The sequence below is a fragment of the Mobula hypostoma genome, chromosome 7 (assembly GCF_963921235.1).
Source record: "Mobula hypostoma chromosome 7, sMobHyp1.1, whole genome shotgun sequence".
NCBI lineage: Eukaryota > Metazoa > Chordata > Chondrichthyes > Myliobatiformes > Myliobatidae > Mobula > Mobula hypostoma.
In genome coordinates this window covers 151,341,587-151,365,784 of record NC_086103.1, presented here as the reverse complement: position 1 = coordinate 151,365,784, position 24,198 = coordinate 151,341,587, and the positions used below count along the sequence as shown (strand labels likewise).

Genomic DNA, 24,198 nt, shown 5'->3' with positions numbered 1-24,198 from the left:
AGGCCAGGGAGCGGTGGTCACTGTCCCCCAGATGCTCATCCACTGACAGATCTGTGATCTGACCCAGTTCATTACCTAGTACTAGATCTGGTATGGCATTCCCCCTCGTCGGCTTGTTCACATACTGTGACAGTAAGGGGAAAGATAAAGGGGTGGGGGGAGAGGCAGGAAGGTGAAGAAGAAATACGGGAAAACACAATGGGTAGTAGAAGAGGCGAAACCATGAGGGAGGCGAACCGTAGCTGGAATCCCTGCGGTAACAGATGGCGGCGGAGACACGTTCCCAGGAAGGAGACGTGGCTGTGGTAGCGGGTCTGGGTCAGGATCTGGTCGAAGATTTGGAGAGAGGCGAAGATCACAGAGGGGAAACAGTGAGAGAGGGTCTCACTGAACTCCTGTCGAAGGGAAGATTTAAATTTCTTCAGGGTAAGCATACCTCGAAGAGACTTCGCAGCGGAGTAGCGAATCGTAAACACAAAATACTCTGCAGATGCTGGGGTCAAAGCAACACTCACAACACACTGGAGGAACTCAGCAGGTCGGGCAGCATCCATGGAAACGACGAGTCGATGTTTCGGGCCGGAACCCTTTGACAGGACTGTAGAGGGAAGGGGCAGAGGCCCTATAAAGAAGGTGGGGGGGAGGGTGGGAAGGAGAAGGCTGGTAGGTTCCAGGTGAAAAACCAGTAAGGGGAAAGATAAAGGGGTGGGGGAGGGGAGGCAGGTAAGGTGAAGAAGGAATAGAGGAAAACACAATGGGTAGTAGAAGGAGGCGGAACCATGAGGGAGGTATGCCTACCCTGAAGTTTAAATCTTCCCTTCGACGGGAGTTCAGTGAGACTCTCTCTGACTGCTCCCCCTCTGTGATCTCCGCCTCTCCCCGACTCTTCGACCAGATCCTGACCCAGACCCGCAACCACAGCCATGTCTCCTTCCTGGGAACGTGTCTCTGCCGCCATCTGCTACCGCAGGAATTCCAGCTCAGGTTCACCTCCCTCATGGTTCCGCCTCCTTCTACTACCAATTGTGTTTTCCCCTATTCCTTCTTCACCTTCCCTGCCTATCACCTCCCTGCCTCCCCTCCCCCACCCCTTTATCTTTCCCCTTACTGGTTTTTCACCTGGAACCTACCAGCCTTCTCCTTCCCACCCTGCCCCCACCTTCTTTATAGGGCCTCTGCCCCTTCCCTCTTCAGTCCTGATGAAGGTTTCCGGCCCGAAATATTAACTCATCATTTCCACGGATGCTGCCCAACCTGCTGAGTTCCTCCAGCGTGTTGTGAGTGTTGCTTTGACCCCAGCATCTGCAGAGTATTTTGTGTTTACTGCTCACTGCCTGCAAGGTTTACTTGTCTCTGCGCTGAACTGATGTTGTGGCCTGCAACTAAAGGAGCGACTGGATCAGCTGCTGGATGACCAGCTTTACAGCTGTGGACTCTCTTTCATGAAATTCAGTTGTTTACTTACTTCTGTTGTTTGCACAATTTGTTTTTTTTTCTACACATTGGGTGTTGTCAGTCTTTTTTTTAATGGATTCTGTTGGGCTTCTTTTTTTTCGGCTGCCTGAAAGGAAATAACTCTCAAGATTGTATATACTTTGATAATATTTTGAACTTATGAAATTTATTAATCAACGGACTAACATCAGTACAAAAATGCTAATAAAATTGCGGCTACTGAATAAAAATTGTGAGAAGTATATAAGTATAGAAATCATGAACGTCTTGTATGTATTCTAATTTCTCTCACAAAATTTATTCAAAGACCTAAATCTTCTTACAGAATTTTCAGCTGAAAAGACTGTCTGGAATTTTCTTGGAAAAGGTACCTCTTTCTATATTAGTGGAATTTAATATCACTGGGACTGTACTTAATGGACTTTAATTTTCTAGAAATAAAGAATTTTGTGTTGTTGAATAAATAATTCTATTCTTCTCTGTATTTTCCTAATGATCTCCAAACTTGAAAATTATATAGCTTACTACAAAACCTCTTCTGCATCTATAATTCATAACTTCTAAAGTTCCAAATTTGTGCCATCATCTCCTTTCTGATTCACTGGAATTTTCCTGGTATGTAGGAACTGTGGCCCTAAATTTTCAAAAAGAAGATAAATCCCTGAAGTGAAGGTGCTTAACTTTCCATTTGGAATTATAAAGTGGAAATGGGGAGCAAGGTGGCTGGACAGTGAGTGAAGTGTTGATGTGGTGGGAAATTAATATTGCTCCAAACATATGTTAAGGGTAACTTGCATTTAAATGATGTTTCTAATACAGACAGAGACATAAGCAAAATTGAATGAAAATTTTAAAAGAAATAATAGGAGAACAGATTTCAAGAACGTTTAAAAATACAGAAGCAGGTTTTGTGTGGGAGGAATTGAGGATGGGAAATCTAGAGAATGAGCCTAAACTGTTGAAAACAAGGCCACCAGTGACAACAAAACCAAGTTTTAGAGCCAAAAGAGTGAAGATATAGAGGCTTGTAAGAACTAAGTCATTGAAAAGTTTATGTATAACATGGAAAATTGGATGCTACAAAGAAGTAGAGAAACTTAAATAGAAGTTGGGGGAGGCGTGGATTTCAAATCTGAAATTGTTGCAAACCATCATGAATAGGAACAAACTTTATCCTGTAAGAAGACACTAAACTCAAAATTTCTTCCCTGCCCATTTTCACATCGCTACTGCTCTTTCCCCCTTGAAGTTACTTCTTATAGTCTACCTCATCCTTCATTTTTTCTTATGGCTCCATAACTCTGGCAAATGTCCTGTGAGCTGACCTTCAACACGTCACTATATTAAAAGTCGTTTATAAGTGTAAATTGGTATTGTAGATGTTGTGTTGTTCTCTAGGTCTTTTTAAATCTTTCGGTTCGTTCCTTTCAGCTCTTCCACTACATCCATTTTAATAATATTCTCCTCCCAGCACTTTTGGCCATAAATTATTCATCAAATGAAAAGACTTGCATTAAATTTCTACATTGACCTCTCTTGCTATTATCACTTATTTTACCTGTGGGTAGGAGTACAAGTTCTAACTAAGTCCTCAGACACATCATTAAATTAGAGCATTGAAGAGTACAGCACAAAGAGAACACGAAGATCATTGCCTAAGGCACAGCAATCTCTTTCCTTGCTTCCCATAATAACCTGGGGTATATCCCATCCAGCCCCTGGGGACTTATCTATCCTAATGTGTTTCAAAAATTGTATCACATCCTCTTTCATGTTCCAGCATATTTGTCTGTTTTACACTCTCCTCACATTCATCACGTTCCCTCTCACTGGTAATACTGAAAGAAAGTATTCATTAAGGACCTCCAGGCACATCTTTTCTCTTTTATTCATGATCAGTCATATCCTCACTCTAGTTATCCTCCTGTTCTTCATGTTCGTATAGGCTGCCTTGGGGATTCCTACTCACCAAGCCCTTCTCATTTCCCCTTCTAGTTCTTCTTAAGTTCCTTCCTGGCTACCATATAACCCTTGAGAGTCTTGCCTGATCCTTACCTTCTAAACTTTCAATATGCTTCCTTCTTTCTCTTGGCTAGATGTTCCACATCTCTTGACAGCCATGGTTCCCTCATCCTACCATCCTTTTCCTGCTTCAATGGGACAAACCTCTCCAGAACCACATACAAGAGCTCCCTAAACAATCTCCACTTTCTGTTATGCATTTCCATAAGTACATCTATTCCCAATTTATTCTCCCAAGTTCCTGCCTAATAACATCATCCCCTAATTAAATAATTTTCCATACCATCTGCTCCTATCCCTGTTTGAGGCTATGATAAAATCAGGGAGTTGTGGTCCCTATCTCCAAAATGTTCAGCTACTGAGAGATCTGTCACCTGACCAGGTTCATTATTATGCAATCACAACCATTTACTTATTTTAGATTATTTCATTGGGTGGGTTAACTGCCTGTGATGTTAATGGCTAGGATTGGTGATGAATGTGAGTCTGGAAGTCCAGGCCTGAGGTGCCACACGTCAAAGGTCAATAATCCCAGAGGCTGGGTCGGTCGAGGCCCGAAGGTCAAACCCGTGATCAATGAGTTTGGATAGCTGATCAATACCCAGAGGGCAGCGAAGTCCTAAGGGCATAGATGAAGACCCAATTCCAGAGGCAGGAACCTGAAAGGTCAACAACTGAAGTCAGCAAATCCTGAGATAAAGGCTTGAAGATTGAATCTGCAAGTGTTAGAGGATAGGTATCTGCAAGTTTGACAGTCCAGGACCAAGGACTGGAGATCCGGAGAAAGCCTATCTTGGGGTCGGAGGCCGATGTGGGTGGTAGGATAGGAAGGAGCCTTGCTTTATTCTGTTGCTGCTGATGTTTCCGCTGCTCTGCATTGTGTGTATTGTTATTGTGTTGAACATTACAGGCATGTTTTGTTTACAATGGAATTTATGGCGACACTTGTAGGCTGCTCCCAGAATATCCTTGGGTATATTGGTTATTAATTTTACGATATGTTTCAATGGACACGTGATGCATAAATGAACCTAAACCTAGATCTGAATGGAATTTATGGCGACACTTGTAGGCTGCTCCCAGAATATCCTTGGGTATGTTGGTTATTAATTTTACGATATGTTTCAATGGACACGTGATGCATAAATGAACCTAAATCTACATCTGAATCTGAATCATCACAAAAAGAAAATGGTTTCCAATGATTAATATCTGATATCACTGAATGCATCAGTATGAAAGAGACTTCAAACATTTCATTGATCAATTATTTTAGTGGAGGTCACCGGGTAGATTTTTTGAACTAACAATCAGAATCAGGGAAGGGAAGATGGCGGTGTGACTCAGCGCACAGCTGCCTCTCCAATGGTGATGTCTGTTATTTGTCAAGTAGGGTACTGTGCACAATCCTGATTTGATGGAGACAGACGTGAGAGCACAGAGGAACATCTGGTGAAACTTCTGAAATGCCTGCTTCGCTGCTGCTATTACTGTGTGGTCCAGAGTCTCCGGAGGAGAAGGCCCCGAGTTATCGGCTTTGCTTGTTGCTCGGCAGCTGGGGCGGGATCGAAGCGCTCGGCAGAGGATGGTGCTCGAAGAGGCTGCGTCGGAGGGGCTGGTCGGAGGCTCGAAGTTTTCGGACGGACTCAGAGTCCACTGCAGTCGGGTGCTTCCAATGGTGCTGCATCAGTGAGTTGGCGGTGCTTGGAGGTTCATGGCAGGGAGAGTTCCTCCCTTCTGCTGCCTGCGTGAGATGATGAGTCTATCGGGACTTAGAGACTTTTTTTTACTGTACCCATGGTCTGCTCTTTATCAAACTACGGTATTGCTTTGCACTGTTGTAACTATATGTTATAATTATGTGGTTTTGTCAGTTTTAGTCTTGGTTTGTCCTGTGTTTTCTTGTGATATCATTCTGGAGGAACGTTGTATCATTTTTTAAGGCATGCATTTCTAAATGACAATAAACGAGGACTGAGTGTCCTCATATCTAACCTAATTCAGAACCTTCAGAGTTATGAGGGAATATGGTGAATTTGCCATGAATATCAGAAAATTCAATTATGGTTGAAGATTGTGCACTGACATTCCATGTTCCTGCCATGAACAGCTCAGAATTCCAAGCATTGACTTGTACTTTAGAAACAGTCTCCTGGGTTGAAACACAGGTTATGTTTTACAAAGTGCAAATGTAGGAAGAGCATGAACTCCAGCCGACTGTCTCATCCAAACCTCTCTCTTTGTATTTGTCTAATATTTTCACAGTTTTATGACATTATTTACTGCCTTTATGTTGTACTTTTCCTCAATGTTCGACTTTGCCTGTGAGAACAAAACCTAAGCAAAATAAAGCGTGCATGTGAGTACTTTTTTCTGTATAAAACTGTATTGACTTGGGAAATGTGAATGTCAGAAGAGTTATCCATTTCTCTCTGCTTAATGTTGCTGTATCTGAGACAACTCTGAACACAGATTGTTACCTGGAGTAAGTCCAGTGGGCGTGTAAATTGGTGAAAGCTAGGTAGTCAATTGCGAATTGGTAACCTATGCAATATGGCTGCATTTGCTTTCCCATTAGTACTTTGCACCATTCTTCTTGAGATCTAGTTCCTTTGTAGGGAAATTAACATCACATCAAATTTGAAGTCAATTCTCGAGATTGATTTGCTGTTAATGTCTAGGCAGAATTTCACTTAACTCTCTAATGCTCTTCCATGTAGTCAGGTGGAGAAATTCTCTATATACAGCCTTCAAACTACCAGATAAATCAGACATAGAAGCATTGTCAGTTTGTTGTCCATTTCCCCACCTAGCTGGAAGATTATTTGGAGCATGAGAAGGCCAAGTGAAAGGAAGAATTTGTTGGAATATTTGACTGAAATATAATTTGCCCCGTGCATCTTATGCATAAATGTGCATGGATAGGGATGTAATTGCAGAGATGACATCATGTCCCAGGAATTATTGAGAATTCAGCAAATTTGAAGTACAATTGTGAGCTTTTAAAAATAGCATAGACAACGTATTTGCATTCTGAACAGGTGGCATATATGGTCATCTTTCAAAATCATGATAATGCTTTCAGCCTCTGATTTGGTGCATCTAAAGGACAGATACAAGTTCAGCAACTGAAAGTCGTGTCTGAAGTAAATGGTGCAGTCAGCAGGATATGGCATTTAGAGATGCATTCAAACCTCTTGGTCTTGGTCACTCATATGAGGTTAGGAAACACAATCGTGTTCTCGGAACTGGTTTTGACCTCTGTACCAATCAATTAGCACTGTTGCAAGAGTAGATGTCCAGAGGTGTTCCTGTCTTCCTGAGGGAAGAAATATTTCTTGAGATCTAATCTAAGATCTGCTGTGCATTATCTGAAAACCTTGGTAATTGCTTTTCCTCATAGTCAATCATTGCTGACAATTGCACAGCATAATATTCCCAATTATTTCAGCAACCACAACATCCACCAACACCAACACCATCCTTTGAAAGAGGCACTGCTGAACTTCGATTAGTCCTAGACATTTGCAATGCTGCACCAGGATAGAGCAGAAAAAAATCAATAAAAGGCTGCAGTACTGTTTACATTTCAGTTAGCAAACTGAGCTCAATAACACAACATGCTTTGTGAGTCTATTATTGGGGATTATCTAAATTAATTTCCAAGGTCTTATCTTTCATTTACTTGTCTTCTTTCTCTGCAGATGATGACTACTCTATTTATTGACTACATTTTGTAAATAATCTATTGTTTGTAAAAGTTCACATCCAGATGATGTGATGGAGCTTTCATAGAGCAAATTACTTCTTTTCTGGATTTGTCATGAAGAATAGAGGTATTGGTGAGAACTTGCATTTTAACATAAATTTTCACATTTAAATGGAAGCTTTTATTGTGAAATTATTAGTATTATATTATTGTGTTATTAATATTATAAACTGATTTTATTTTTGTGTCTAAGCAGCCTTAAATCAAATATCTTATTGATTAAGGCTGCTTAGATGCAAAGATCTTATAATTCCCCAGATGCCTTCTTATGTACAAATAGGAGTTGATGGTACTAAGCCTAAAGCAGAATCATTTGATACTCAGTCCAATTAAACTGGAGGTTTAACTAAACATGGGTGTCAGGTGTCAAAGTCTTCAAGGCTGATTCATCTGGAAATTTAATCGCACATCCATGCGAAATGAAGCAGATCAGGAAATGAAAACACATTGAAGTTCAAAATAAGAAGTCGTTTATTACCTTAGTTTTTAACAATGATATGTTAACTACAGTCCACTGATTGCACCTTAGATACATATGAAAGACTCAGCAATTTAAACTATAAAGGTTATGTTTGCCTTCTTCTGAAATAAGGGTCTGTGCATGTAGTTCAGTCCAAGAACGATGTCTGTTTTTCCAAGGTTCCCAGCTGCTGTTTGTTATCGTTTATGAAATGAATGATGTCTGAGGAATGGAGTCCTGCCTGTTGCCAAGATTCTTATCAAGTACATTTGCAAATGAATCCTTGACAACAGAATGGTTTAATTGCCTACAAATTCAGGTGGTCCCATTTTAGATTTTTGCCAATGAAAGACTGGCCATGTTTATCAATATATTTTTTGATATTTGAGTATTAAGGTTACAAATTGACTTTCATACCTTACCATGATAATTGCATTTGTGGAGAACTCTTGTAGATCAGCTATATGCCTGTTATTTTGTGGCCTTGATCTGTCAAGGTTGAGCACAAAACCAAAACAGTGTAAACAGGAGATTTTTATATCTTTCAATCACAATTACTTTTCCCTGCATACATTATCTATGAAGAGAAAAGAGCTGTTGATTTGTTTTTGCCTGTTTTATACTATTGTCAAAACCAAAATTACTTCAAAGTCCTCTATCTCTAAAATGACGTTCTTACATTGACATTTTGTTTGGACTTGATGCAAAGATAACACACCTTCCAAATTTGTTCTGGCCGGTCCACAGATTTAATGTAAACAAAACCAGAGGTTGTCAGTGTTTGCATTAACACTAGATGGCTTGCAATGCAAGTTTTGGGGGTCATGGTCTGGGTTTACATGTCCAAGATCCGTCTATCATGTATGAATCTTTGGTCTAAGTTGTGATGAAGTGGCAGGTCGGTAGTGGGTGTAAAACACTGGTGCCAGCCACCACACTGTTACTTCAGAGCACATTCCGAGACATGGGATTTCTAGATTTGTCCTTACTTAGGACATTAAATACACTCAGTAGCCACTTTATTAGCTATACCTGTTCACCTGTTTATTAACACAAATATCTAATCAGCCAATCATGTGGCAACAACTCAATTCATAAGAGCAGTCAGACATGGTCAAGCAGTTCATTTGTTGTTCAGACCAAACATCAGAATGGGGAAGAAATGTGTGTATAAGTGACTTTGACTGGGGAGTGTTTGTTGGTTCCAGTCGGGGTGGTTTGAGTATCTCAGAAGCAGCTGATCTCCTGGGATTTGCACTGCAAGACTCTACAGTTTACAGAGAATGGTGTGATAAACAAAAAAACATCCAGTGAGCAGAAGTTTTGTGGGCAAAAACACGGAGAACAGTCAGACTGGTTCAAGCTGACAGGAAGGTGACAGTGACTCAAGTAACCAAGCATTGCAAGAGTGATGTGCAGAAGAGCATCTCTGAAAGCATAACACACTGAGCCTTGAAGTGGATAGGCTGTATTAGGCACAGGAGGTACCTAACAAAGTGGCCACTGAGTGTGGGTTCTGGGTTTGACACTTAATGCTCATTTGCAGGATCCCAATGAATTATGGAATTGGGAATAATTACTTTCAAAAGCATTATTAAGATGGTTTATATGTTGACTGCTGTATTAAAATGCGAGATAGCAAGATGGCGGTGTGACAGATCGCAGTGGCTTCTTTGGGGTCGACAAAAGGTGCTACCGTTCTACTTAAATGTACATCTAATGATCACTAGATCCTGCTACATGTTAAGAACTCAAAGTACTACAGGTCTACACCATCAGGGAGTTGCTCGCTGGCGGAGATATTGAAGGAGCTGCACAACATGCTGCTGCCTGGGTCAATGGAGGCTTACTGTTGGCTTACTCCATTACTTACAATGGAGGCAAGTGGCTTGTCATGGTCACTTTTCTTGTGATTACAAGACCCCTTTAGACATGGTTAATCTGGTACGCTGCAGATTCGATTCACGGATATATTGGATGCAATCGGGGGCGGATGGAGGGGGCCTAGTCCACAGTCGTAGCGAGGACTAGGCCTGAAGCCACGGTGACACCTGTTTGCAGTCGCTTGGAGGGAGGGGATGAAGCCATTGCACTTTACCAGGGGCGGTGTGGCGCCATGTATTCCCAATGGAGTCGGAGCTGCCCTTCCAGAGTTTCTCTCAGCAGAGGACAAGATCTGTTGTGGCCAACTGCAGGTTTTTTAGCAGCACTCGACGGACTTGGGCCTCAAGCTGCGGGGTCAGTTGCTTTACAGCCACCAGAGGAGAAGCACCTGAGCCATTGCGTGCTACCGGGGGCCCATGTAGCACAGTAGTGCGACTAAACATTTAAAATGGACTGAGAGGTATACATTATATACACATATATTTGTCTGGTTGTGTTTTTATTAATATTGTATAAGTGCTTGTATATGTGAGGACTAGGCCTCAAAGCCACAGTGTCAGCTAGCGGGTGTCAGGGGCCACTTGACGGATGCTATCTAGATAGATAGATAAATATATATATTTATACACACACACACACGAATATTCTGCATTGTCGTATCTTTACTGATATTCTATATGGGTTTCCTATTGGAAAAGGTCAGCTGCGCTGTGGTGAATTGTGCACAAGTGATCATCCAATTTCCCAATGGGTGGGACTTTCTCCAGAAATGGTCGCTATCACGATAAAACGTGTGCAGTTTGCCTAGGAAAACACTGACACTGCACTCTTCAATTTCAACTGTATATTAGAATCCATAGAAACCATAGAAAAACTACAGCACAGAAACAGGCCTTTTGGCTCTTCTTGGCTGTGCTGAACCATTTTCTGCCTAGTCCCACTGACATGCACACGGACTATATCCCTCCATACACCTCCCATCCATGTATCTGTCCAATTTATTCTTAAATGTTAAAAAAGAACCCGCGTTTACCACCTCGTCTGGCAGCTCATTCCACACTCCCACCACTCTCTGTGTGAAGAAGCCCCCCCTAATGTTCTCTTTAAACTTTTCCCCCTTCACCCTTAACCCATGTCCTCTGGTTTTTTTCTCCCCTTGCCTCAGTGGAAAAAGCCTGCTTGCATTCACTCTATCTATACCCATCATAATTTTATATACCTCTATCAAATCTCCCCTCATTCTTCTACGTTCCAGGGAATAAAGTCCTAACCTATTCAACCTTTCTCTGTAACTGAGTTTGTCAAGTCCCGGCAACATCCTTGTAAACCTTCTCTGCACTCTTTCAACCTTATTAATACCCTTCCTGTAATTTGGTGACCAAAACTGAACACAATACTCCAGATTCAGCCTCACCAATGCCTTATACAACCTCATCATAGCATTCTAGCTCTTATACTCAATACTTTGATTAATAAAGGCCAATGTACCAAAAGCTCTCTCTACTACCACTCTTTAGCTTCTTCCATTGAGCCAATGTCTAATCCAATTTACCACCTCTCCGTGTATACCTAGTGATTGAATTTTCCTAACTAACCTCTCATGCTGGACCTTGTCAAAGGCCTTACTGAAGTCCACGTAGACAACATCCACTGCCTTCCCTTCATCCACTTTCCTGGTAACCTCCTCGAAAAACTCCAATAGATTGGTCAAACGTGACCTACCACACACAAAGCCATGTTGACTCTCCCTAATGAGTCCCTGTCTATCCAAGTGCTTGTAGATTCTGTCTTTTAGTACTCCCTGCAATAACTTACCCACTACCGACGTCAAACTTACCGGCCTATAATTTCCCAGATTACTTTTCGATCCTTTTTTAAACAACGGAACAACATGAGCCATTCTCCAATCCTCTGGCACCTCACCCATAGACACCAACATTTTAAATATATCTGCCAGGGCCCCTGCAATTTCAACACTAGTCTCCTTCAAGGACCAAGGGAATACCCTGTCAGGTCCTGAGGATTTATCCACTTTAATTTGCCTCAAGATAGCAAACACTTCCTCCTTTTCAATCTGTACAGTTTCCATGATCTCACTATTTGTTTCCCTTAATTTCATAGACTTCATGCCAGTTTCCTTAGTAAATACAGACGCAAAAAACCCATTTAAGATCTCCCCCATTTCTTTTGGCTCTGACCACTCTGATCTTCAAGAGGACCAATTTTATCGCTGACAATCTTTTTATTCTTAAGAAACCTGTAAAAGCTCTTTGGATTATCCCTCACTTTGACTGCCAAGGCAACCTCATGTCTTCTTTTAGCCCTCCTGATTACTTTCTTAAGTATTTTCTTGCACTTTTTATACTCCTCAGTACCTTATTTGCTCCCTGTTTCCTATACATGTCATACAACTCTCTCTTCTTCTTTATCAGAGTTGCAATATCCCTTGAGAACCAAGGTTCCTTATTCCTATTCACTTTGCCTTTAATCCTGACAGGAACATACAAGCTCTGCACTCTCAAAATTTCTCCTTTGAAGGCTTCCCACTTACCGATCACATCCTTACCAGAGAACAACCTGTCCCAATCTACACTTTTTAGATCCTTTTTCATTTCTTCAAATTTGGCCTTCTTCGAGTTTAGAACCTCAACCCTAGGGCCAGATCTATCTTTATCCATGATCAAGTTGAAACTAATGGTGTTATGCTCACCGGAACCAAAGTGCTCCCCTACACACACTTCCGTCACTCGTCCTAACTCGTTTCCTAATAGAAGATCTAATATTGCATCCCCTCTAGTTGGTATCTCTATATATTGTTTTAGAAAACTTTCCTGAACACATTTTACAAACTTTAACCCATCTAGACCCCTAACAGTATGGGAGTCCCAATCAATATGTGGAAAATTAAAATCCCCTACCATCACAACTTTATGTTTCCTGCAGTTGCCTGCTATCTCTCTGCAGATTTGCTCCTCCAATTCTCGCTGACTATTGGGTGGTCTATAATATAACCCCACTAATGTGGCCATACCTTTCTTGTTTCTCAGCTCCACCCATAAGGACTCAGTAGACAAGCCCTCTAATCTGTCCTGCCTGAGCACTGCTGTAACATTTTCCCTGACAAGCAATGCTACCCCCCCCCACCCACTTTTCATTCCTCTGCCTCTATCACATCTGAAACATCGGAACCCTGGAATATTAAGCTGCCAGCCCTGCCCCTCCTGTAGCCAAGTTTCACTAATTGCTATAACGTCATAATTTCACGTGTCAATCCACACCCTCAACTCATCCGCCTTCCCTGCAATACTACTAGCATTGAAATATATACACCTCAGAAGATTTTTACCACCACTCATGACCTTTCTATTTGCGGCTTTGCTTGAACTTTTAACATCATTTATTTTCACCCCACCCCCACTGTCAGCTCTGGCTCTCTGGTTCCCATCCCCCTGCAAATCTAGTTTAAAGCCTCTCCAATAGCACTAACAAACCTCCCTGAAAGGATATTGGTCCCCTTGTAGTTCAAGTGTAACCCGTCTCTCTTGTACAGGTCCCACCTGCCCCAGAAGAGGTCCCAATGATCCTGGAATCTGAAACCCTGCCTGCTACACCAGTTCCTCAGCCATTTGTTCATCCTCCAGAGCATCCTATTCTTACCCTCACTGGCACGTAGCACAGGTAGCAATCCTGAGATTACCACCCTTGAGGTCCTGCTTTTCAACTTCCCACCAAGCTCTCTATACTCACTCTCCAGGACCTCCTCACTCTTCCTTGCTATGTCATTGGTACCGATGTGCACCACGACATCTGGCTGATCACCTTCCCACTTCAGAATGTCATGCAAGCGATCAGGGACATCCTTGACCCTGGCACCCGGGAGGCAACAAACCATCCTGGATTTTCTGTCACGACCACAGAACCTCCTATCTGCACCTCTAACTATCGAGTCCCCTATCACTACCACAATGTCAAATATGTATTTTGACTTCTCTTTTCATTTTGTGGGGTATTCCTGAGACTAAACAATGTGGATTTTTAGCTCAAAGCATGAATGAAAATGCTTATGATCTTTTTAATTATTTGTCTAGTGGATGTTTCATCTTCACTATAAACAGCTTTTTACAAATGTAGCTTTCAAAACATTTCCCATTGGATCTATGTGCACACAATGAAAATCTGTTTTGGCCTCTTAAGCATTACCCAATGAACAGTTGCTATAGAACCCAACTTAGACCAATTTAGAACTTCCTTCACAATCTTCCTTTCCTAATAACGTTTGACAAAGCAATGTCATTGAGGAGAACTCAGCATAACCTTGACAGAACTTTTAAAATTACGAAGTGGTTTTAAAGGGGTAGATAAAGAGAAGATGCTTTGTGAAGGGTCCAAAACTGGGACCAACTACAGCATCTCCACATTCTCTGTTAGATGTTAGTTAATGGTTTAAATTATGATAGAGCCCGAATCTTTTAAAGTGCATGTTCCAGGAACTTATTGGATAAATTCACTAAGCAATCAGAGATCATTTGTTACCAGAGTTAAAAAGTACAGCAGGCGGAAGTAAAGGATATTTGTAAATGTGACAATTATTAACATGACGTAGTTGTGTGTCATTTTCCACCCAAGCACCACAAGAGCGTATTGCTCACTGTGAAAATAATGCCATAGCACAGCCAGAGTTTCACCTGAAAAACAAATCAAATTATATTCCACACTGAGCACAAAACGTACAAGGTCACAGAAAGTACACTATGTGCTGATGGCTTGTGATAAGTAGTGTCAGTGCTCTCTGGATAAGGACACTCTGCTTTTACTGACTAGGTGACAGAGTTTGTCTCTCTGCTTGTTACAATTTTAAAAAAAATTCCACCATGAATTTTCCTCTTTGGCCATCTGAGTCAGCCTAAGTTATTTTTAACTCATTCATTAAAAATATATATTTATGTTTGACATACTGCCGTTCAAATGCCACCAACCTTAGCTTCTCTTTACGCAATAGTTTCGTTCTGCTCTAATATTAGTATTCTGTAAATTGGAAGCATTTTATGAATGGAATAAATGCAATGACACTAAAATAAATGGTGTTGATAGTGAAGATTGTATCAGGAACAGCGTGATCAACTTCATCAGTTTGTTTTATCACCTCCTTGAAAAAGTCAATCAAGCTTGTAAGGTATGACCTTGAACTCAGCGTCAGTAAGACCACGGAACTGATTGTGGACTTCAGGAAGGAGAAGTCAAGGGAACACGTGCCAGCCATCGAGGGATCAGCAGTTTCAAGTTCCTGGCCGTCAACTTCTCTGAAGGTCTATCCCGGGCCCAACATATTGATGCAATTACAAAGTAGGCACCAGAGTGGCTATATTTCATGAGGAGTTTGAGGAGACCCGGTATGTCACCAAAGACTCTCACAAATTTCTATACTGTGGGGGGTATTTTAACTGGTTGCATCACTGTCTGGTATGGAGGAGCCACTGTGCAGGATTGGAAAAAGCTGCAGAAAGTTGTAAACTCCATCATAGACACTAGCCTCCCGAGCATCGAGCACATTTCCAAAAGGTGATGTCTCTAGTAGGCAGCACCTATCATTAAGGACTCCTATCACTCAGGCTGGCCGGTGGTGTAATGGCATCAACACTGGACCTCAAGGCACATGGTCCTGAGTTCAAGCCCAGCTGGGTCCCAACCTGGGCAGCAGCAGTATCTGCACACAAGAAAGGCCTGCTCAATACTTCAGGGACAGCTTCTTCCCCTCCATCATCAGTTTTCAGAATGGACGATGAACCCATGAACACTACCTCATTATTTTTTCTTTGCTCTCTTTTTGCACTACCTGCTTAATTTAATTTTATACAAACGTTTGTATATATATAGTTATTGTAATTTATAGTTTTTTATTATTATGTATTGCAATGTACTGCTTCTGTAAAACAACACATTTTAGGACAAATGCCAGTGATATTAAACCTGATTCTGATTCTGAACTCCACAGATCCCAAGTTGAGTGGGTGGTTAAGAAGGCATATAGTGTGTTGGCCTTCATTAGTTGGAGGATTGAGTTCAAGAGCCTCAAAGTAATGTTGCAGCTCTATAAAACTCTGGTTACACCAGACTTGGAGTAAGGTGTTCAGTTTTGGTCACCTCATAATAGGAAGGATGTGAAAGCTTTTGGGAGGGCACAGTGGAGATTTACCAGGATGCTGTCTGGGATTGCGATCATGTCTTATAAGAAGTTGAGCCAGCCAGGACTTTTCCCTTTGGAGCAAAGGATGCTGAGGAACAACTTGATAGAGGTGTACAAGATGATAAGAGGCATGAGTGAAGTGGGAAAGCTTGCTGCTCTGCTAGTGCAGCCGGTGCTGTCGAGAAAGCCTTGGCAAGTTGTTAACAGTGTATTTTACTGATGGTCACAGAGTTACAGAATCACAGAACAATATAACATGGAAACAGGCTCTTTGGCCAATTTGTCCAGGGCAATCACAGCATCTTTCCTTCTACTCCCAGTTGTCTGGATTTTCCCATAACTCTCCAAAGCCCTCCCCTCCATGTTCCCATCCTTAAATGTTGCCACCAAAACCACCTCAACCACTTCTTCTGGCATCTCGTTCCAGTATCTCACTATTCTCTGTGTAAAGAAGTTACCTCTCAGGTCTCTTTTAAATCTTTTCCCTCTTATCTTATGTCTGTACCCTCTAGTTTTGGACTCCCTAACCCTGGGGATAAGACTACCACCTTCCACCTTATACATACCCCTCATGATTTTATTAACTTCTATGAAGTTACCTCTGTGCTTCAGGGAATAAAGATCCTGCATGGTCAACCTATCCCTATAACATAAATCTCTTTAGCACCCTCTCCAGCTTGATACTGTCTTTCCTCTAATAGAGTGCTCAAAACTGTACACAGTATTCCAAGTATGGTCTCAACAATGACTTAAATAACTGCAACGTAATGTCCCTACTCCTGAATTGACTGATGAACACCAGCAAGCTAAACACCTTCTTCAGCACCTTGTTTAATTGCTTGACCACGTTCAGCGAGCCATGTATTTGCACCTCCAGGTTCCTCAGTTCCAAAACACTCGTTAGTGCCCTGTCATTCACTGTATTGGTTCTACCCAAAGTGCATCACTTCATACTTACCCAAGTTGAAATCCATTTGCATTCCTCAGCCCATCACCATAATTGATCAGAATCTCTTTGCAGTTCATTGTAACCTGCTTCACTATCTACAAGAGCCCTAATTTAGTATCATCAGCAAGCATCCCTGGAATCCCTTGTGATCTGACCTTCCAGTTCAGCCTGCCAAAGGCCTTACTAAGGTTAATACAAGTAACATTCACTGCCCTGTCTTCATCTATCCCTTTACTTACCTCTTTGAAACACTCCTAAACATTTGTCAGATATGATCTCCCCCTTGCAAACCACACTGACTATCCCTGATCAGGCTTTGATTATCCTTGCGATAGTAGATCTTGTTCCTCATAATACTCTCCAGTAAGTTCCCTGCAACTGATGTCAGTCTCACTGGCCTGTCCTTGCTGCCCTCTTAAACAATGGAACAACATTAACCACCCACTGTCCTTCAGAAACTTTATGAGTAGTGAAGCAAATATCGCTAAAGGACTTCTGACTTTTATGATTTCTTCCCTGGTCTCCCATAAGTTTCAGGGTCAGTTCATTAGGTCAAGCCCTGGGGATTTGCCTACCTTAATGCACTCAAGCCAATGCATATGATCCAAGATCTCTCTACCTTGGTATCCATGATATTCTCCTTAATAAACAACCAAAGGGAATCAAACATTAAAAATCTAACCCATCTCCTGTGGCTCTGCACATTGGTGGCCCTGAAGATCTCAAAGTTCAAAAGTTTAAAGTAAATTTATTATCAAAGTACATACATGTCACCATAAACAACCCGGCAATTAATTATCTTGCAGGCACTCACAGTAAATACAAAGAAACATAATAAATAAATAAATACATATAGACAAAAAATAGCAATGACAATCAAGAACATGAGATGAAGAGTCCTTGAAAGTGAGTCAATAGATTGTGGGACTCATTTTGGTGTTGGGGTGAGTGAAGTTGAGTGAAGTTATCACCTCTGGTTTAAGAGCATGCTGGTTGAGGGGTAATAACCGTTCCTGAACTTGGTGATGTGGGTCCTGAGGCTCCTGAGGCTCCTGTACCACCTTCCTTATGGCAACAGTGAGAAGAGAGCATGAACTGGGTGGTGGGAGTCCTAAATGATGAATGCTGCTTTCCTGGATCAGTACTCTGTGTAGATGTGCTCTGTAGTGGGGAGGACTTTACCTGTGATGGACTGGGCCATATCCACTACTTTTTGTAGACTTCTCTGTTCGGTGTTTCCATAACAGGCTGTAATACAACCCATCATTATGCTCTCAACCACACATCTATAGAAGTTTGTCAAAGTTTTAGATGACATGCCAAATCTTCACAAACTTCTAAGGAAAAGTGGAAGTGTTACCGCGCTTTTTTTGTAATGACACTTACCTGCTGGACCCAGGACAGGTCCTCTGAAGTGATAACTCTGAGGAATTTAACATTGCTGACCCTCTCCACCTCTGCTCCTGCGATGAGGACTGGCTCATGGACCTCGGTTTCCTCCTCCTGTAATTAATAATCAGCTCCTTGGACTTGCCGACAATAAGTGAGAGGTTGTGGTTATGGCAGCACTCAGCCAGATTTTTAATCTTGCTCCTATATGTTGATTCATCACCATCTTTGATCTGGCCAACGTTAGGTACATTAGGGCTATTTAAGAGACACTCAGGTAGGCAGATGGATGAAAGAAAAATGGAGGGCTATGTTGGAGGAAAGCATTAGATTGATCTTGAAGTAGGTTAAAATGTCAGTACAACATCATGGGCTGAAGGATGTATACTGTCCTGTACAGTTCTACATTCTATTTTACCATTCTTCCTCCTTCCCGAGTAGGTTCCTCTATACAGTGGAAAAGAACCTGCCTTGGTCATTCTGCACAATTCTGCCCCATCCAAGCCCTTTGCAGTGTAGGTGGCCAAGTCGATGGTGGGAAAATTGAAATCTCCCACAAGATGTACCCTACTATTCTCAAAACTGCATGCACTTTCTCCACACATCTGTTCTTCAAATTCCCTCTGTCTACTGGGGGCCTATCATATAGCCTTACCAATATGGCCATCCCCTTCTTATTTTGTGAGTTCTACCCAAATGACCTGGTTAGATGGTCCCTCAAGAAACCCTCCCTAAGCATTGCAGATGTCCTTCCTCATCACAAAGGCAATACCCCCTCCATTCTTACCTGATCCTTTTGTGATGATCTTGCTGTTGCTTGTATGTGGGAGTGGGAAGGGCTTTGGGTTCTGATGTTTCTGTCATTCATTCTTTGGGGTATTTTTTTCTGTTTTGTGGATGTCTGTGAAGAGTAAGAATTTCAGGTTGTATATTGTATACATTCTCTGATATTAAATGGAACCATTGAATCTTTGTCATAAATCTTCGGTTTGCCAGAATGTTGAGCTTTTGGCTCAGCCACATTTCTGTTACGGCCACAATATCACAGTCCCTAGGGGTAATTCGTGCCCTTGGTTCATCCACATTACCTGTTAAATTATATTTAAATAGATGCAATTTAAAGCAGTGGTCCTATCTGTCCTTTTACTGTAAACATGGTTATCTTAATTGCTAAGCTTACACATGTGCCTGTTTTCTCACTGTTTTTGCTCTCTCGAGTCCCATGCACCTGCCAATCTAGTTTTCATGCTCCCTGATGGTAAAGCAAATTTCCCACTAAGATATTAGTCCCCCTCTGATTCAAGTGCAACCACTCCCTCCTTTACAGGTCACCTCTAATGCAGAAAAGCTCCCAATGATCCAAGAACCTGGAACCCTGCCCCCTGCACTATCTGTAGAACTATGAATTCATCTGGCCTACCTTTCTCTTCCAGCATTCATGAACACATGGCACTGGGTGTAATTCTGAGATCACTATCCTTGAGGTTCTGCATTTTAATTTCTTACCTAACTCCTCACATTCATTCTGAGGACCTCATCTCTTGTTCTACTAATATCATGAGCTAATAGTTGAGTAGGTTAATAATTAGGATGCTGGATAAGATTACTTTGTCCTGGATGGAGTTGAGTCCTTTCAGTAAGTTGGAGTTGCACTCACCCATGTAAGTGGAGATCACTGTATTGCACTGGAGTGCTGACCTGTGTCTTGATGGTGGTGAAGCTCCGAAAAAATGAGATGGGTTACTGCAGAATATCAAGCATCAGGTGTGATCTGTTGCTCATGGTGTTTATGAGGCTGGCTGTGTTAACTTTTTGGATAATAGTGAGCCTGGGGTTGGTAATGTCACTGAATGCCAAGCGTTGTGGTTTTACTCTCTCTCGCGAGTAGCTTTCAGACAGGGATGTCACTTACCATATTGGCTCATCTCTGACTGCTGTCTAGATCTTGCTTCATATTAACATTAAACGTAAAACTGCAAATGAAGCCATAGAATCCCATTTCTCACATTATGACAATGAAGATGCTGAGACAGTTAAGTCTAGAATACCACTAACTGAGATAACAGTTTTCATTGATCATAACCCTCTTCCTTTTTAGACATAGACATACTTTATTGATCCCGAGAGAAATTGGGTTTCATTACAGCTGCACCAACCAAGAATAGAGCATAAATATAGCAATACAAAAACCACAAACAATCAAATAACAATATGCAAACTATGCCAGATGGAAATAAGTCCAGGACCAGCCTATTGGCTCAGGGTGTCCAACCCTCCACAGGAGGAGCTGCAAAGTTCGATGGCCACAGGCAGGAACAACCTCCCGTGACGCCCAGTGTTGCATCTTGGTGGAATATGGCCAGAGTGCAACAGCAAAAAGTTCAATATCCGGGCTACAAACACGTTCCTCGATCGTAATATGACCAGGATTGCACCATCCATTGTTAACCAAAACAGCAAGCCCCCTCTTTTACGCTTACCGCTCTCAGTGCACTTCCAGTCAGTCCGAACGGTCTGGAAGCCCTCCATGGAAAGGTTTTGGTCGGGTATGTCCTCGTGCAGCCACGTTTCAGTAAAATACATAACATTGCTCTCCCAAAATGTTCTCTGACTCCTGGCTAGCGCCAGGCTTTTCCTTGGCTTAACTCCTATAAAAACATTTCCCTTTAATTACTCATGATTTTAATTTCACCAGGGCTCCTTCATGCCACAGTCAGTTCAAAACTGCAATAATTCTCACCTTGCCTCTGGAATTTTGTGTTTCCAGTGAACCCAGATTCAGCACTGGCAAGCAGGCTACTGGTGAGCAAGGCACACTGGATATCGTTGTCAGTGGCAGCATCTATATCTTTGCTAGTGATTGAGAGTAGACTGATAGACAGTCACTGCCTGGTTTGAATTAGTCCTGCTTTTCTCTGAACAGACATTCCTGGGCAAATTTTCATGTTGTTAGGTAGATGTCAGTATTGACTATTACCACAGCTAATTCCATAGCATGCATCAACATTGTGGAATGATATTGTCTGAGGTTATAGTTTTCCTGTATCTGGTGAATTCAAACATATATTGATGAATATTTGAAGTAAATCAAATCAAGTCAAAAAGCCCAAGAAGAACCATGGATTAAAGAAAACATATTTCAAGAAGTTGCTGCCTTCTCATCAGTCATTTTCTTTTTCTTCCTTCTGTTCGACACCACTGTGTGGAGCACAGTGCAGCAGCAGTTAGTACTAGTAACTCAGTACTCCAGGGACTCAGATTTAATCCTGAGCTTGGGTGCTCTCCCTGTGGAGTTTGCAGGATCTTCCTGTGAGCATGTGAGTGTCTGTTGGGTGCTCCAGTTTCCTGCCACATCCCAAAGATACCCTTTGAGTCATAGACTCATAGGGTACTACAGCACAACAACAAGCCCTTTGACCCATCCAGACCATGATGATGCGACCTTCCAACTGGTCCCACCTACCTTCACCTTCACCAAATCCCTCCAAACCCCTCTCATCCACGTACCTATTCAAACTTTTCTCAAATGTTCCATTTGAACCCGCATCTACCACTTTTGCTGGCAGCTCACTCTATACTTGCCCCACCCTCTGAGATAAGAAGTTAGGATCTTTTGGCAAGGTCTACAGGGTTGAAAGGAAAGGGAATGGGACTGATGGAATTGCTCTACTAGGAGCCAACATGAATCTAATGGGTTAAGTGACCATCTTCTAGCTGTGAACAACATCTGTGTAATGGATATGAAAAAAAATTCTCATATCTTTTCTGGATTAAATCCTGGCAGTAAATAAAGCAAAAGAATCCTTTACCATCCCTAATAAAATGAAACTCAGCCCATCCTTTTGCTGTTCAACTCAAATGTGGTACGTATTTGGATCTTTATGATACAATACAGTGATGAGAAATTTGCATAGGAAATTTAACAAAGCACATAATTAAGCTGATACTGTCAAGTTTTATTCAGTGATAAAGAAGCTATTGTACTTGGAAATAAAACAGTTCACTACATCACAACTGGCAGAGTAACGATGTGTATTAATGAAGTGAATAATCTGCCAGACCAAATAAAATGCTGATCGACTCCATCTTCTTCTTCTTCGAAGGCATTCCCATCTGATCAAGGATGACTTGCTTCCATTCCAGCTGTGCACATTCAAATTGGCTGATGAGGCCAGTGTGGGATTCATTAACTAAACAACAAGCTGCTGGAGGAACTCCGTGGGTCAAGTAGTATCGGTGGAGGGAAATGGACAGTCAATATTTTGGGTCGGAACTCTCCAGTGGGATGGGAATTATCAAATCTTCCACAAATGGAGCAGGAGGTGCCCGATGAACTGTATTGGTGGGTAGAAATGGAGTGTCTGCTTTGGGAGTCTGAGGATTGGGTGACTTTGATGTAGTCCCTACTGTTTGAATAGTTTCTCACTATTTCTGTTGGTTAGCTCTGCTCTAGAATTTCTTGAAGATGAGGTACAATATTGTCACAAACATGACTGAGAGAGGTTTTGGGGTAATGCTTTGTTTGACAACTGTCTGCACCAAGGTTGGCTCTATTGTGCCATGGAGCATGTGCAAAATGGGGACAAATTTAGACAGATGAAATTGAGGACAGTGTTCTCCAGGATAATGCAGTCAAAGGCTTTGATGTAATCCAGGAAAGCCTTGTATAGTAGCTGTTGTCACATTCTGGAATTTTCTTGAACTTATTGCGAGGTGAAGATCATCTCCATTGCACCTCTAGATGAATGGATAGGATAGATAGATGAATGGGTGTCCTGCTCATCATGTCACACTCAGTGTGGATATGGTGATGTCAAAACATCTGAATTCCTGAGCTATGGTAGCGGAACAGGAAAGAGGTAAATGAATGGGTGCTGCATCTCACACAGTTTTGTGAAAGAATGCTTTGAGAAGGAGAGTGCGTACCAGTAATTGAAGAGTGGACCAGTAAAGAGGGAAAGGTCCCTTTGGGAAAATTGAAACAGGAAGTGATGGGGAAATGTGTGGATAATCCTTTGAGGCTAGTGGAACGGAAAATGAGGATAAAGAGATCCCAATCGTTCTGGCTGGGAGGAGAGGAGCAAGAGAAGATAGGTGGGCTGAGCTGAAACCACAGTTAAGGATAAAGGAAGACCTCTTACAGGAATAATGTGGAAAGCCTCAGCATTAGAACAGGTGACAGAGACAGAGAAATTAGGTTAGGAATGGAACAAATTCCTCATGGGAGAAGGTGAAGCTGTTGGAGCCAATATTTGTCCCAGTACTGGTTTGTTTCAGCTGCTGGTTTTAGAGTAATCGTTAGTTGAACATCTTTGGACTGCACCCTATTGCCCTGTCATTCCCCCCACCCCTGACCATTTTATGCAAATTAGCTTTCTAATTTCCCCTTTTTGTAGAAGAGTGCTTGAACACACACTTCAGTTCAGTTTCTCTTCTCTCTGGCACAATATACCCATTAGGTGCTTCCAGCAACCTCTGCTTTTGGTTCTATCGATAAGTGTCCTGCCACTACCAACATCATGAAGTGAATGTATTTCATGCACTTTACAATGTAGCTCTAATGCATTGTTATGGAGAGCCTCTGCTGTTAGTTGAGTGTAGTTTGCCATTAGTAAAGGATGTTTCTGCCATGTTTCCTTTGGTAGTGAAAACAAACTGAACAAGAAGGTGGTACAGGAGCCCCAGATCCCAGACCACCAGGTTCAGGAACAGTTATTCCCTCTCAACCAGAGAGGATAACCTCACTCAACTTTACTTGCTCTATCACTGAACTGTTCCCACAACTTATGGACTCACATTCAAAGACTCTTCATCGCATGTTCTTGATACTTATTGCTTATCTATTTATTATTATTATTTCTTTTTTATCTTTTGCATTTGCAGAGTTTATTGTCTTTTGCACACTGATTGCCTGTCCTGTTGGGTGCAGTCTTTTATTGATTCTATTGTGTTTCTTGCATTCACTGTGCAAGAAAATAACTCTCAGGTTTGTATATGGTGACATATATGTAATTTGATGTTAAATTTACTTTGAATTTTGAACAAAAAGTTCTGATTATCCACAGATAGTATAAATCACCATATAC

General features: G+C 41.8%; 1 long non-coding RNA gene across 3 annotated transcripts in view; it reads right to left on the bottom strand.

Moving 5' to 3' along the window:
- LOC134349047 (uncharacterized) overlaps window positions 1-24,198 on the bottom strand; it is a 39,942-nt gene that overhangs the window by 9,624 nt on the left and 6,120 nt on the right. The window contains exons 3-5 of one of the 3 annotated variants that reach the window (XR_010018571.1): window positions 18,900-19,013; window positions 18,110-18,226; window positions 14,059-14,275 (exon numbers count right to left, since the gene is read on the bottom strand). This is a non-coding gene — a long non-coding RNA (uncharacterized LOC134349047). Of the gene's footprint in view, window positions 1-14,058; window positions 14,276-17,543; window positions 17,972-18,109; window positions 18,227-18,899; window positions 19,014-24,198 lie in introns of those variants that run through there. The other 2 variants (XR_010018570.1, XR_010018569.1) reach the window with 2 other exon arrangements.